Source organism: Protopterus annectens, chromosome 3.part0, assembly GCF_019279795.1.
Source record: "Protopterus annectens isolate FY-2018-M chromosome 3.part0, PAN1.0, whole genome shotgun sequence".
NCBI lineage: Eukaryota > Metazoa > Chordata > Ceratodontiformes > Protopteridae > Protopterus > Protopterus annectens.
The window spans coordinates 1293663870-1293676556 of NC_056731.1; positions in this window are offsets into that span (position 1 = coordinate 1293663870).

Genomic DNA, 12687 nt, shown 5'->3' on the forward strand with positions numbered 1-12687 from the left:
TGCTCATCCTGAAAAAGAAAGCAGGTGAATTTGACTTGATTCACCATCTCTCCCATCCAGCCAGTTCCTAAATCAATGAATTCATAAACAAAAATTTAACCAATATGTGATATGTATCTTTGTATCAAGATGTAGAGGTTATTATGAGTTTCTCAGACCCATGGCTTTGGAAATTGAATATCCAGTCTTGTTTTCACTTCTTGCCTGTTAGGGAAAGTGATTGGTACCTACTGAGTTTTTCTATTGATGAAAATTTTTACTTCAGCAGAGTCATGCCTACGGGGTGCTTCCTAACTAGCTCATTTTTTGAAACATTTAGTTCCACCTTCCATTGGTGTTCACAGCAATGTGACTCTGCAAAGGCTGACATCCATTACTTGGATGATTACCTGATTATAGGGGAGGGGAAAGAAAGTGTGAAAGAGGACATGGCAGTCTTCAAGGAACTATGCAGGCAGTCACAGTTGAGTTAACATGTTTTTGAGCCTAGTAATAGATGGCTCAACAACTGCCTTCAAGTTGCCCGAATGTAACATACAACTTCTCAGGGATTACATTGACCGGTTTATCCTAGCTAAGAAGGTTAGAGTCAGTGATGTCATGCAGTTGCTTGGGCTCCTCAATTTTGCTTGCCTGAGTAGGACCTTTCTTTGATAATTATCCGATTTGTTGAGATGCAATAAGCAAACGCACCAATGGGTATGCATTTCTTTGAAGCTCACAGAGGATCTTAGATTGTGGAGGACCTTTTTGAATGACTACAGTAGTGTCACAATGTGGTAAGGCCCATGTACTTCCTTTGATGACTTGCTTTACTTCACTGATGTGGCAGCAGGGATAGGCATGGGCGAATATTTTCAAGGAAGGTGGTTCTCTGAATATCTGCCAGCCTTATGGTCTGACAAAAGGAGGAGGGATATCACCTTTTAAGAGGTGATCTGTATAGGACTTTTTACTTAAGCCCTGTATTCTTTTAGTGAGGAACGTCTATGAACATTCCATATGCCTGATTAGGTATATACCAAAGAGAGCATTGTACCCAATAACAGTTTTGATGAATGACATATACACTGAAACAATAACTTCCTTGGACTTAGATGCCATACCTTTGTTTATAAGTTACACAACATAGAATGATTTCCTCACTGCTGTAGACACATAATGGTCAAAAGTTGGATTACTATCTATGTGTGTCCCTAAGTCCCTGACTACTGGGTCACCTCTAAGGGGTGTGTTGTCAAATGATAGTTACCAGGGGTGGATGACTTCCAAAAGAATACTATTATGCATTTCTTGCCATTCAGTTTTAGTCCATGCCTCTGAGACCAGTTGTTTGTCTGTGCCAGCTCTTTCTGAAGAACATTTGTGTCAGTGTGGAATTCCTAATTTGCATTAATTTGCAATTTTAGTCAGCCAGAGACCACTGACATTGGCCTTGCCTTCAGAGAAGTAAATGCCAAAAAGGAGCAGTCCAAGGACTGATTCCTGAGGGACTCCATTTGTGTCTAGCCTCTTTATAGAGGTATAGTCCCTGATTCTTACTTCCTGGATCCTGTCCGTGAGATAGTTGGCTAATAATCGTAACATAGCAGTGGATCCACCAGAGGCTACCAGTACCAGCAAATACTTACTGGATTTTATCCTCATCTTCAACTTTCAATAGTTTTGACTTAGAGATATGAATGGATGGTTATAAAGAGATACCCAGCTATAAGGTTCATCTGGATCTGTTGGATGTGGTCCAGTTCATCAGGGCAAATGATATTTTCATCACTTTACCTTTACAACACAAATCATCTTAACCAGACCTTGGCCCTTTCCTTAATGATGCAGACCATCTAAAATAATTCCACTATTCATACATGACCCTTCACAACATTTGAAATCCTACAAACCTATCATACTTCTCTCTCTGCTTTTATTAAAAAAATAACTAAAGTTTATGCTAGACAGCAATGTGCCTCTTTCAAAGCACTAGTATGACTTGTAGGAAGTTTGCCTTGCAGAAAGTTTTCGAAGGAATTCCTAACTAGAACTAACTGGATGAATTTATTTAAGAAGAATTATTTTAGACTTTACAATCTCTGTTCAAGTTAAGGCAACTTTCATCTAACTAAAAATATTTTAGGCACATAAAATTACCAGCAGAAATAAGGAAACAAAGCTGTTTTCTTTACTAATGGATAGTGTCAGGCAGTATATGAAGTGTTTGTCATGTGTTTGTCATGCGATTATATAGATTTACTTAAAAAGTAAGCTGCTGGGCTGCAGAAAATTTCCACCATAGCATAAGACCTTGAACTACCATTATATGGTGAATGTAGGATTAATGGACATATCAAAAACAGATGAAAAGATGTCATTAGATAACAAACTCATGATTATTTGGCATGTCAGATGTGTTGACAGCTGTAATACATGGTGAAACCAAGATGGTGGCTTGCAAAATATACAGTTTAGATGTAAAAACTGTTGTACTTGATCATGTTGAAAGAATATAATGAGATAATAAGATAAAAAGTAAGAAAACCATTGAATAATAGTTCCAAGTGTCCACATGACCTGACAAATAACAGATTACAAATTTATCTTTGCTTTTTGTAATTGTCAAGATGCTGCCGTATCCTTTTCATGAATAGATATGTTTGCTGCAACATAAGTTTATATTCAAAAGACTTCTTTCAGATCAACAGTTACACAATTATCAACAGCTCCCATGGAAATAGGATGTTAGAAATCCATCTGTAGTCATCTAAATTGATGATTCAAAATCCATTAATTTTGTAACATAAAATAATTTATTTTATAGACTTATTTTAAACTTAGTTAAAGGAACTATGTAGGTTAAAGTTATTTGCCAGCTATCTCACCATTATGTTTCCAAGTTACACCTCCTCTCATCCATTTACTTTATTTCATTCCTGAGGTACAAGAATGTTTATTAGATATACTTGCATCCACAACTTTTAATATGTCATTTTCATACTCTTTTTAAGACTTACACCACATTATGCTGATAATTTTATTATGTGCTCATCCGATTAATCTCCCAGCATTTTCTGTAAAGTGTTTTCCTTAAAACTGATAGGATAAATCAGTTCTTTGCAGTCACAAAACTCAGAATTCCCAATTATCCCAAAAAGAATACTAAGTACAGACAAGATGGCCAATTATTTTTTAACTGGGAAGCAATTCAAATACATTTATACAACACAAGGACATTGGTGTATGGCTAGACCCAGACTTAACATACTTCACGCTTATTAAAAAGAAACTAAACAAAGTTAATATTCTTTACAGACTCTGTCATAAAAGAAGCAGCCCCAAAGAAGTAAGACTGGGCCTTCTTAAATGTAGCATTCGATATTGTAACCTCTAGTGGCAATTTCTGATAAATCCATCCACAACTGCCAAATGTGCAGTAAAAATGAATAAGGTTAGTAGGTATATAATAAATTTGCCTTGTAAAAGCACAATTGCTTTATACTGAGTCAAGCAAGATGGTGTTCCAGACAGCTGGTTTTATGACATATTCAGAAACACACCCAAACTCACACAGTTATATTACATCTATATCTATATTGTCTATATCATCTATATATAAAAAACTTCATATCCAAGTAAGCAGGATCCAACAAGCAAAGGCAGGCACCAGAAACAGCACAATAAGTAGAAAATAAATGCAAGTGCTGCCACCAGACCATAAGACCTAAAATTTTAATAAAACTACAAAATAAAACCAGATAAGCACTTTTGGATAACACACAAACCCTTCATCTGATCTAATACCATTGAAAAAAAAACAGTGCAGTTTAAAATACTTAAAAACTAATCAGCTGCTAGAGTTCAGGTCAAGGCCCACTTGTTAGCAATTTAGACCTTCGTCCTTAATCTCTGCCCTTTTAGAGCTGGTTTCAATGGAATATTTGCATTCAAGTGTGGAAACGCGCACACACACACACACACACACACACACACACACACACACACACACACACACACACACACACATAAATGTGTGTGTGTGTGTGTGTGTGTGTGTGTGTGTGTGTATCTATATATATATATATATATATATATATATATATATATATATATATATATATATGAGAGAGAGAGAGAGACACAGCTATATGAGAAATGGTGCTCACCCCCATCAAGTTCACTAAAGTGAAAGACTGACACTAGCTCTGTATGATTGTCTCTGCTTTTAAAACCAGAAGTACATCGACACACGTAATGTTCAAATTTAGAATAAAATAATACATTTTCAAGGAAACCATTAAAATGCCATTTGTAAACTTATACATCTACCAATGCTATCCAGACCAAGAATCACAAATGTTTTTTACCTGACTTGGGTAATAAAGATATCATGAAGAGCAACTCCTAACGTGCTATATCATTTGGGCTCTGATTGCATGACTGTAATTTCTGTATGTTTGCGTCTCACATAAACTCTAATTCCAGATCAACTTGGATCTCCCTTGAAACCACATTATGCATATTCTAAATTAACTTGTTTTCCTTCTCTTTGGCATCTTTATTTTAATAACAATTACAATGTATTCCCTAGAGACACCCTAATTCAATAATCCAAGAACTTTACAATAAGTTGTTCAACATTCTCCTTAAAACTTATACAAACTTATCTGTCAAAAACTCATAACCCAGTAAAACTTTTTAAATGTTGAATAAAGGATCAGAGATTCAAAACTTCTATGCAATCCCAACAAAACCAATCTACTTCTTTTTGGCTCAGGCAAAATCACTGGCAACTCAAAAAAACAAGAAAGACTCTGACTGAAAAAGTCACAGATGCTAAGCCCCTTAGAGTAATTATTGATAAAAAACTTCACTTTGAAAATACACTGAATGTGTCACCTGTAAAACCCATAAAGACTTGACATTCTCCATAAGTCAAAATGATACTGAACAGACATAGCTTGAGTGAACACAGCTCAAACCCCTCTTGTTGCCAAGCCTGTTATACTTCTCCATTCTAACCGATATTCGTAAATCCACTCTGAGCAAATGAATCCAATTACATCAAAAAATGTGCAGCAAAGGCCATAAATACTACCCACCACTGCACTACCCACCACTGCAAAGACATTTAGCAAATTAAGTGGTTATAATTCAAAACCCCTCAACACTTATTCAACTAAAAACTAACCTCATACATAAAATACTAGAACTATGCCCTTCAATGTCTACTGTGGTTGAAAAATATGCTACACCTAGAAACCAAAGGCCACAAGCTTTGAACCTCCTACAAGTAGCCAGATCTAACAGCCAACATAGTGACTATCAATTTAGTGTCCAGATGGGAAAATTATGGAAACCATCCCACATTTCCACCAACAACAGTAGAGACAGAGGATAAAGGTGGAGGTATCTTGATCTACATTAGCAGCAAATACAAATCCACCATCATGGGACTATCTTCTAGTAAGGATGTCCTCCTTTAACATAGTAACATTTGTGCTATAATCATTTGGAAAAGATCTTGTTCATAATAATGTTACTGAGCACTACAGGTACAGGTCATATCAAACTCAGAATAATGTGACCCACAGTACAGGAAACTGCCTGATTATAAAAAATGGCAGTGACTCTTGATTATCTGCATTGCACTGAGAGGCAAATTGATCTAGAAAGGAGTTAGGACATCACAAATAGTTCTGAAATCCTTATACTTGGTCAGCTCAATATCTTATGACCTAAATGGATGAAGCTTCAGACTCAAGTGAATTAGAATGACTGGACCATAAGACAAAGTCCTCCACCACCATGTTAAATGTGATGACAAAAAATTTGGAACATTAAAATCCCAGTACATCCCCCCATACTTTAAGGGATTCTCTGGGCAAGATCAACCGCTTCACCATCAACCTGTATAATGAGATTAGTTGAAACAAATTTGATTGTGTGATCTAGCATAGACTGAAAAATTAAAATAGTGAACACTGGCAGGAATGTTCCTAAATTTCAAATTAACTGGCACACAGTAAATAATGTGGCATCTGCAGATTTCTGCCACAGGAAAGATATACTCAAAAGAGTTTTCCTACTAGAAATGTGAGTCATTTAAAACCTCCTCTGTTGATATTTCCTACCCTGATGCACTGAATCAGAGAGATACCTGGTAGAATGGCTGCAGTGAAATGAAAAAAAAAAGTTTTCATCCAACCATAGTGCCTATCGAACTCAGTAACACTATAAGGAGCAAGGACTTTTTAAAATATGATGGAGTGAATGTTAGGATGTAAATGGAGGTCATCCTTGCTAGAGGACAGTCCCAGGCTGATGGACTTTTATACAAACTTATCTGTCAAAAACTATGACAGACTCGCCCAGCTTTACTCAGTGTGCAGGGTATGACTGACTGGGAGCAGTTCATTTGTAATTGTTGATAGCTAGAATTTGATCTATGTGTATCAGTCAGGGACAGGGATTCCCTAGTCATCCATATATATACTTCTGCTCAAACTGGCAACTAATAGCCATCACAAGGAATGACTGGCTACACTTAGAGCAGATAATAATGAGGCTACTGTCTTCACCTACCTGTTGCGACATAAGCATACCTAACAAACTGCAGAAGTAAAAAAAACACTGATGGTGGGCTCAGAGGATCAGTCAAAAGGTGTAGGGTGACAAACAGGTACCTCTCATAATATAATCACATGTTGTCCAAAAAAAACATACATGTTAAATAATAAGTGGCAGTGTATACAAATAAGCTTAAAACATAAAAAATAGGGCTTTCATGGAAGTAATTACATTTAAAAACAAAGAAAGTAATACATTCAGTAGATGAAAACCAGATAAATTAGGTACAAAACACATACATCTAGCCCAGTATTGCTCATCAAAAGTCTACTGTATGAATGAATTGTCCTGTAGATCAACATTAATGGCAGCCATCATGACAGTACAGCATGTTTTATCACATGATATTATATGCTAATGAGCTGCTTCAAGCACTAACATGTAGGTATAAAAATAACAGAAAGAGTAGTACAAAAGATCTATACTTGTTCAGTTTAGGATTCTATTGCATGTTCTTGTTGCTATGGATATATCCCAGTGGCACCAAGAAATGCCACTACTATATGCACTACTTTCCTGTCCTGGGGGTGGCCATTATTTTCTATCACATGGTATCCAACAAATTATAAATTTTAATGATCACCATTCATTCCTGAAAACAAGGGCCATTTGCTAATGTACCACAAAAGAAGGTTGTCTTCCAATCATGCAAGTGAAAAACTCTTATGCCACCCTACACGGTGAAGGTAGCTATCAAACTGAGGCAGCTTCTGTAGACATTTGAAATGAAAAAGTATGTTGCTGCTCATATAGAATTCCCTGTATATGCAGCCAAGGTACCATGCAATTTAATGTCTTACATTACAACAGAAGTGTCAGTGGGTCAACAGGTAGCCTCCTTACTTTTAATGATGGAAGATCAGACATCTGTGGTTTCTAGCCTCACAAAAGAAGTCTGATTCAGTTTTCTATTCCTGACAGCAGACAGACTGCAGCTTAAAATGGGGGTAGGGGTGCTGCTCTCCTAAGTCTGCTGTCCTTCAAAAGAGATGTTAAATCTAAGTCCCATTTGCCTGATTGGTGGAAAGTCAAGTGAATGTAAAAATGTCATGGCACTCATTGAGAAGAGTAGGGGTTGCTTTAGTTATACATCTTAACACTATACACATGTTTACAATATTAATATTTTCGTATTCATAGCATTTACACTTTCACTTGCTGCTCTCCTAAGTCTGCTGTCCTTCAAAAGAGATGTTAAATCTAAGTTCCACCTGCCTGATTGGTGGAAGGTCAAGTAGATGTAAAAATGTCATGGCACTTATTGAGAAGAGTTGGGATTGCTTTAGTTATGCATCTTAACACTATACACGTTTACAATATTAATATTTTGATTTTCATAGCATTTACACTTTCACTTTCACACTATTCACATATTGCAATTGTAAGGATCATATTTAAATCACATTAACAGCATTCCCTTATAATTTCTTTTATTTTTTTACCTCTCCTTCTATCCCCAGTCCTTTGTATAGTCATTCCAGAAAGCACTGCATTGTTGTTTACTCCTTATTACCTTCATTACATTTATTTTCCTCTATTACTTTGCATTTCATATTACCTCTTACTGTAATTTATCCAACAAAATTATTCACAGAAGCCCCCTCGCCTCACAAAATATCTCAAAAATCTCATTTCTGTTTTGCTGTATTCTTTATTTATTCTTTTAATTATTTCCATGGCTAAACCAAATAATATTTTCCATAACCATCTTATATCATTACTTTTTAGTTCCAGCATTTCCATTAAATTTTAACTTCCACAACTTAACTTTATTTTTATAGCTTTCAATTCTTACAACTTTGTTTCTTCCATCATTAATTTTCAGTGCTTCTTCATATTAGATATATAACATTTTCATATCATTTTTGTTCTTTCTGATTAGATCTGTTAGATGGTAAATCCGCTTCAGTGTTTTTTTTTTTATTCAAACATTCTTTTATATTATATATCATCCCACTTTCAACTGGGTTCACTAATGTCCCTCAAATAAAGCTGTAAATGATCGCAGCAGTTATTTCTCCACCTTAACTAGAAATATATTCAGCTCTCAAAGAATTTTAGATTTTCCAGTATATAAGTGTTTAACATATATGCCTTTTTTCTTAAGTGACACATTTAGAAAATACTGCTCAATCAAATCAAAAATACTTCTTTCATTGCTTCCCATTGTTCTAATATACTTTCTTGCTGCCCAAATTTCACTCCCAATGAGCCTATTTATTTTCTGGTATAACATATGCCATTCATTTTTTTAATTTCACCAAACCATTACTCTTCAAATTTTTAACTGAAATCCAGCTATTTGTAATAATTCTTCCAACAATCCTGCTCATATAAACCTTACTTATAGCCAAACTAAACAAATGATCTGCCTATGAAAACACATCTTGCTTCTTTCATGCCACAAGTGGACATTTGTATTATTGCATTCATCACCAACGCAAAAAGACAAATGCTCAAGGCACACCCTTGTTTAACTCCTCTATTATTTATTTTCTTCCCATTTATCCATTTATCAAAATCTTCTCCCAGGACTTTTCATAACCCATTCTTGTTATATAAACTACTTTCCCCCTAACTCCATAGGTCTCTAATATATTCCACATTGCCTCATGACTCATCCTATTAAATGTTTTTCTGCATTATCTTATTAATCTGACTTCTTTGTCTTCTTTAAACTCATAGTTATCAGTTCTTTTACTGTTACCAACATGTATTCCTCTCATCCTTTCACATCTTAACAAAAGTGGCCTAATGGATAAGGCATCTGACTTTGCATCAGAAGATTGTAGGTTTGAGTCCTACCATGGTTGTATAAAACCAACAAAGCAATTTTCCCTCCACAAGTGTGGACCATCAGGCAACCAAAGGAAACTGCTGACCCATTAGTGTAGTAAGCCTAATATGCAAAGCCATAGAAGGAATTATCATTGAAATGATAAACAATAACATTGGCAGCCTACAGACACTGGACACATCCTGATTTGGCTTTGATAAGGGGAGGTCATGCCTACTTAACCTGGTGGACTTCTTTAAGAAGGGTCAACAAGGAAATGGATGAGGGTAAAACACTGCATACTGTGTATCTTGATCTGGATAAGGCATTTGGTATAATATCCTGCACTGCTGACAAGCTTTATGAGCTAAGCCTAAACCCTTATATAACTTGTTGGAGTGCCTGCTGACTCACATTCAGGACCCAAGAAGTCAAGACAGTGAGACCACATCCACCAAGAGACCAGTAACTAGTGAAGTATCCAAGAGCTCCATGCTGGCCTCACTCTTGTTTTGCATCTACTTTTAGGAAGTTAAGGCTAACATTAAAGGCCTCTGGCTCACCATGTTTACAGATGACTGTAAATTTGGAGCTTTTATATATTCCCCTCAATATAAAAATGTCTTGCAAATGGGCTTAACACAGAAAAATGACTGGTGCCAATGCCATGGCCCAAAACTCAGTGCAAAAAATGCATTATAATATAATCTGGGAAACTGTCAACCCAAATTAATTACTCCATCAATAAAATGTCCCTAAGAGTTGATTCTGTATTAGAGGATCTGGAAACATACGTAGACAGAAATCTGGCCTTTGACCAGCATTTAGCTAAAATAATAAAAAAGTAATTCTGTGTCACCCAACTTATAGCTAACAATATGGCATCCACGTCCGAGGTAGTTATACTACCACTCTACTTCACCTTTATCAGACCTGGCCTTTATCAGACCTATCATTGAATATGATGCCACCTTTGGCATGTATCTAACCAGACACTTGCAACAGTTGGAACGTCCACAAAGGTTTCTCACCAGGAGAACTCAGGGCATGAGTACCCTGCCTTCACTGACTGAGTAAAGGCTCTGCCTCTGTATTCAGTCTTCTAGAGGCTACTGAGAGGGAATTGTTGCTTGGCTTACAGGGTTTCCACAGACAAAGCTCTGATAGATCTGTTGCACATGTACAAAACAAACATGACCAGGAAAAACTAGATCCAGGGATCCAAACTTCAGTTTTGACATAAACAGAACATGCCAGAGAGACACATATGTCCAAAAGGATCCCTACATGTAAAACAGAGTTCATCCCTGACCCTATTCAAATGAAACTTTGAAAATTAGGTGGGAAATTGTAACCCCCCCCCCGGTCTGTTCGCCGTGTCCCTTATGGATAGAGGCCATTAATAAAAAAAAGTATTATCCTAACTAACACACTCCCTACAAATCATTAGCTACCTGCCTCCTTACAGTCCCCCCTATATGATAGCTGGGATCCAAAAGATTTGGGAAGTGTGGCTAGGATTTGTAAGGGCCCTAGTGGTCATTAGCCTATTAACAACCTATGAACCTATCACTTTCTCCAATACTTTCTGCATTCAGTTTTTGCTTATGTTCATAAACATTTTATCATCTGTATTTCCTAGTGTTATTAACCTTGTGGGATTCAATAAAGCCTACATGGTCATTTTTGACCATGTACACATCGCAGCACAATGCTCACATGCACACAAATATTTTTAGATTCAGTAAACTACATATAGCAGAGCTGGCAATTTACGTGGCATGCAAATTACAGCATACGTAGCTGAACTGTATGCTAATTAAGCAAACCAACATGGTGGAGCAATTCAACAAGTTGTAAAGCAACCATGTAGACTCTGTGCTTGTGTTGCCTGTGTATTTTAAAACTTTTCAAATACAGCCGCAGAAAGGAGTCTACACTGAAACAAGACCAAGTAAAAGTGATTCGATTTGAACAGAACTGACCTTAACATGTAACAGCAGACAAATCATGACATTATTAGACAAAGTGAATGCTACAAAAGTATAGTAACCATAGCAACAATCCTTTTTATGTGTCATGGCATAAATGCATGTTTTCTCCCCCACCTCCAAATGAAGAATATACTCGTAATTAACGTAGACAGCTAAAAGTGTAAACCCCATAAAACAGACTATTCATACTGTCATGTAAGCATATGCAGTGTGTAGTTGATGGAATACAGTCAAATGTTATCCAAACCTATATTCCTCTGTGCAGATATATAGTGAAGTAATACCCTCCCTTGTGTGCACAACATTGGGCTCCCCTTCAGTTTTCCTGCCTACACAGTCAGCACAGTGAAGAGGCAAATGAGTTCAAAACTCACTAGAGTTGCTGACTCCCCAAAAAAATTGTAATCGTGTAGGGATGTTTACTTTGTGTAGGCGCTACCACAGTGTTTGTTGTCAATGGATGGCAACAGTGAATGATGCCCTCAGGGGTGTGTATCAGGTTACACTTACAGAGGCCTGTGAAGTGTGAAAGTGCATATAACCAGTGCACAATTCAAAAGTTATTTTTCATCCTCTATTGTTTGTTAAAATTTGTCATCTCTGTTTGATTTAAGTAACATTTTTTAATTTTTTTAATTGTTTCCATGAAGAGGCACTTAATGCAACCATGGTAAATGGAGGAATGAATGGCAGGTTTCTCAGTGCTTGTCAAATATCTATTCCTGTGGCTGTATGTGTATGTACAGGGCTAGTCTAGATGGTCCTGGGTTCTAATACTGAGTCTGCAACTTTTTCTCCACTTTTTGAGCTGTATGATTGTGCGATATCACAGGAATGGAAGAAAGTAATAAAAGATTACCTGTGTTTACTTCATTAAAGTGTAGGTGCATTCAGTGGCGCAGAGGTGTGTATATTAATGAGCACCAATGGAGCTACTCAATCAGTCGATGTTTTTCATAGATGCTAATTACAGCATAAGCAGGTGAGTTTTAGTACAGTGGAGCTATTCAGCATGGTATAAAACATCCACGTAGCCTCTGTTCTGTTTTTCTCCTGAATACTTCAATACCATGGGAACAGAGACAAAGAAATTTTAGCCCTGAAATAAAATTGTGTCAACTGCTGCATTTGCAAGGTAAGTCCTGAACCTAGAATGTATTCTTGCATTTCTTAACTTGGTGCAGTAATCAAGTAAATAGTGGTGGATTTGTACAGAAAGTATCTTAACATGTGACATAAGACTTTTATTTTACTTATATGTGTCAATTGCTAAGCTTTTTTTTATTCTTATCATTCTAATTG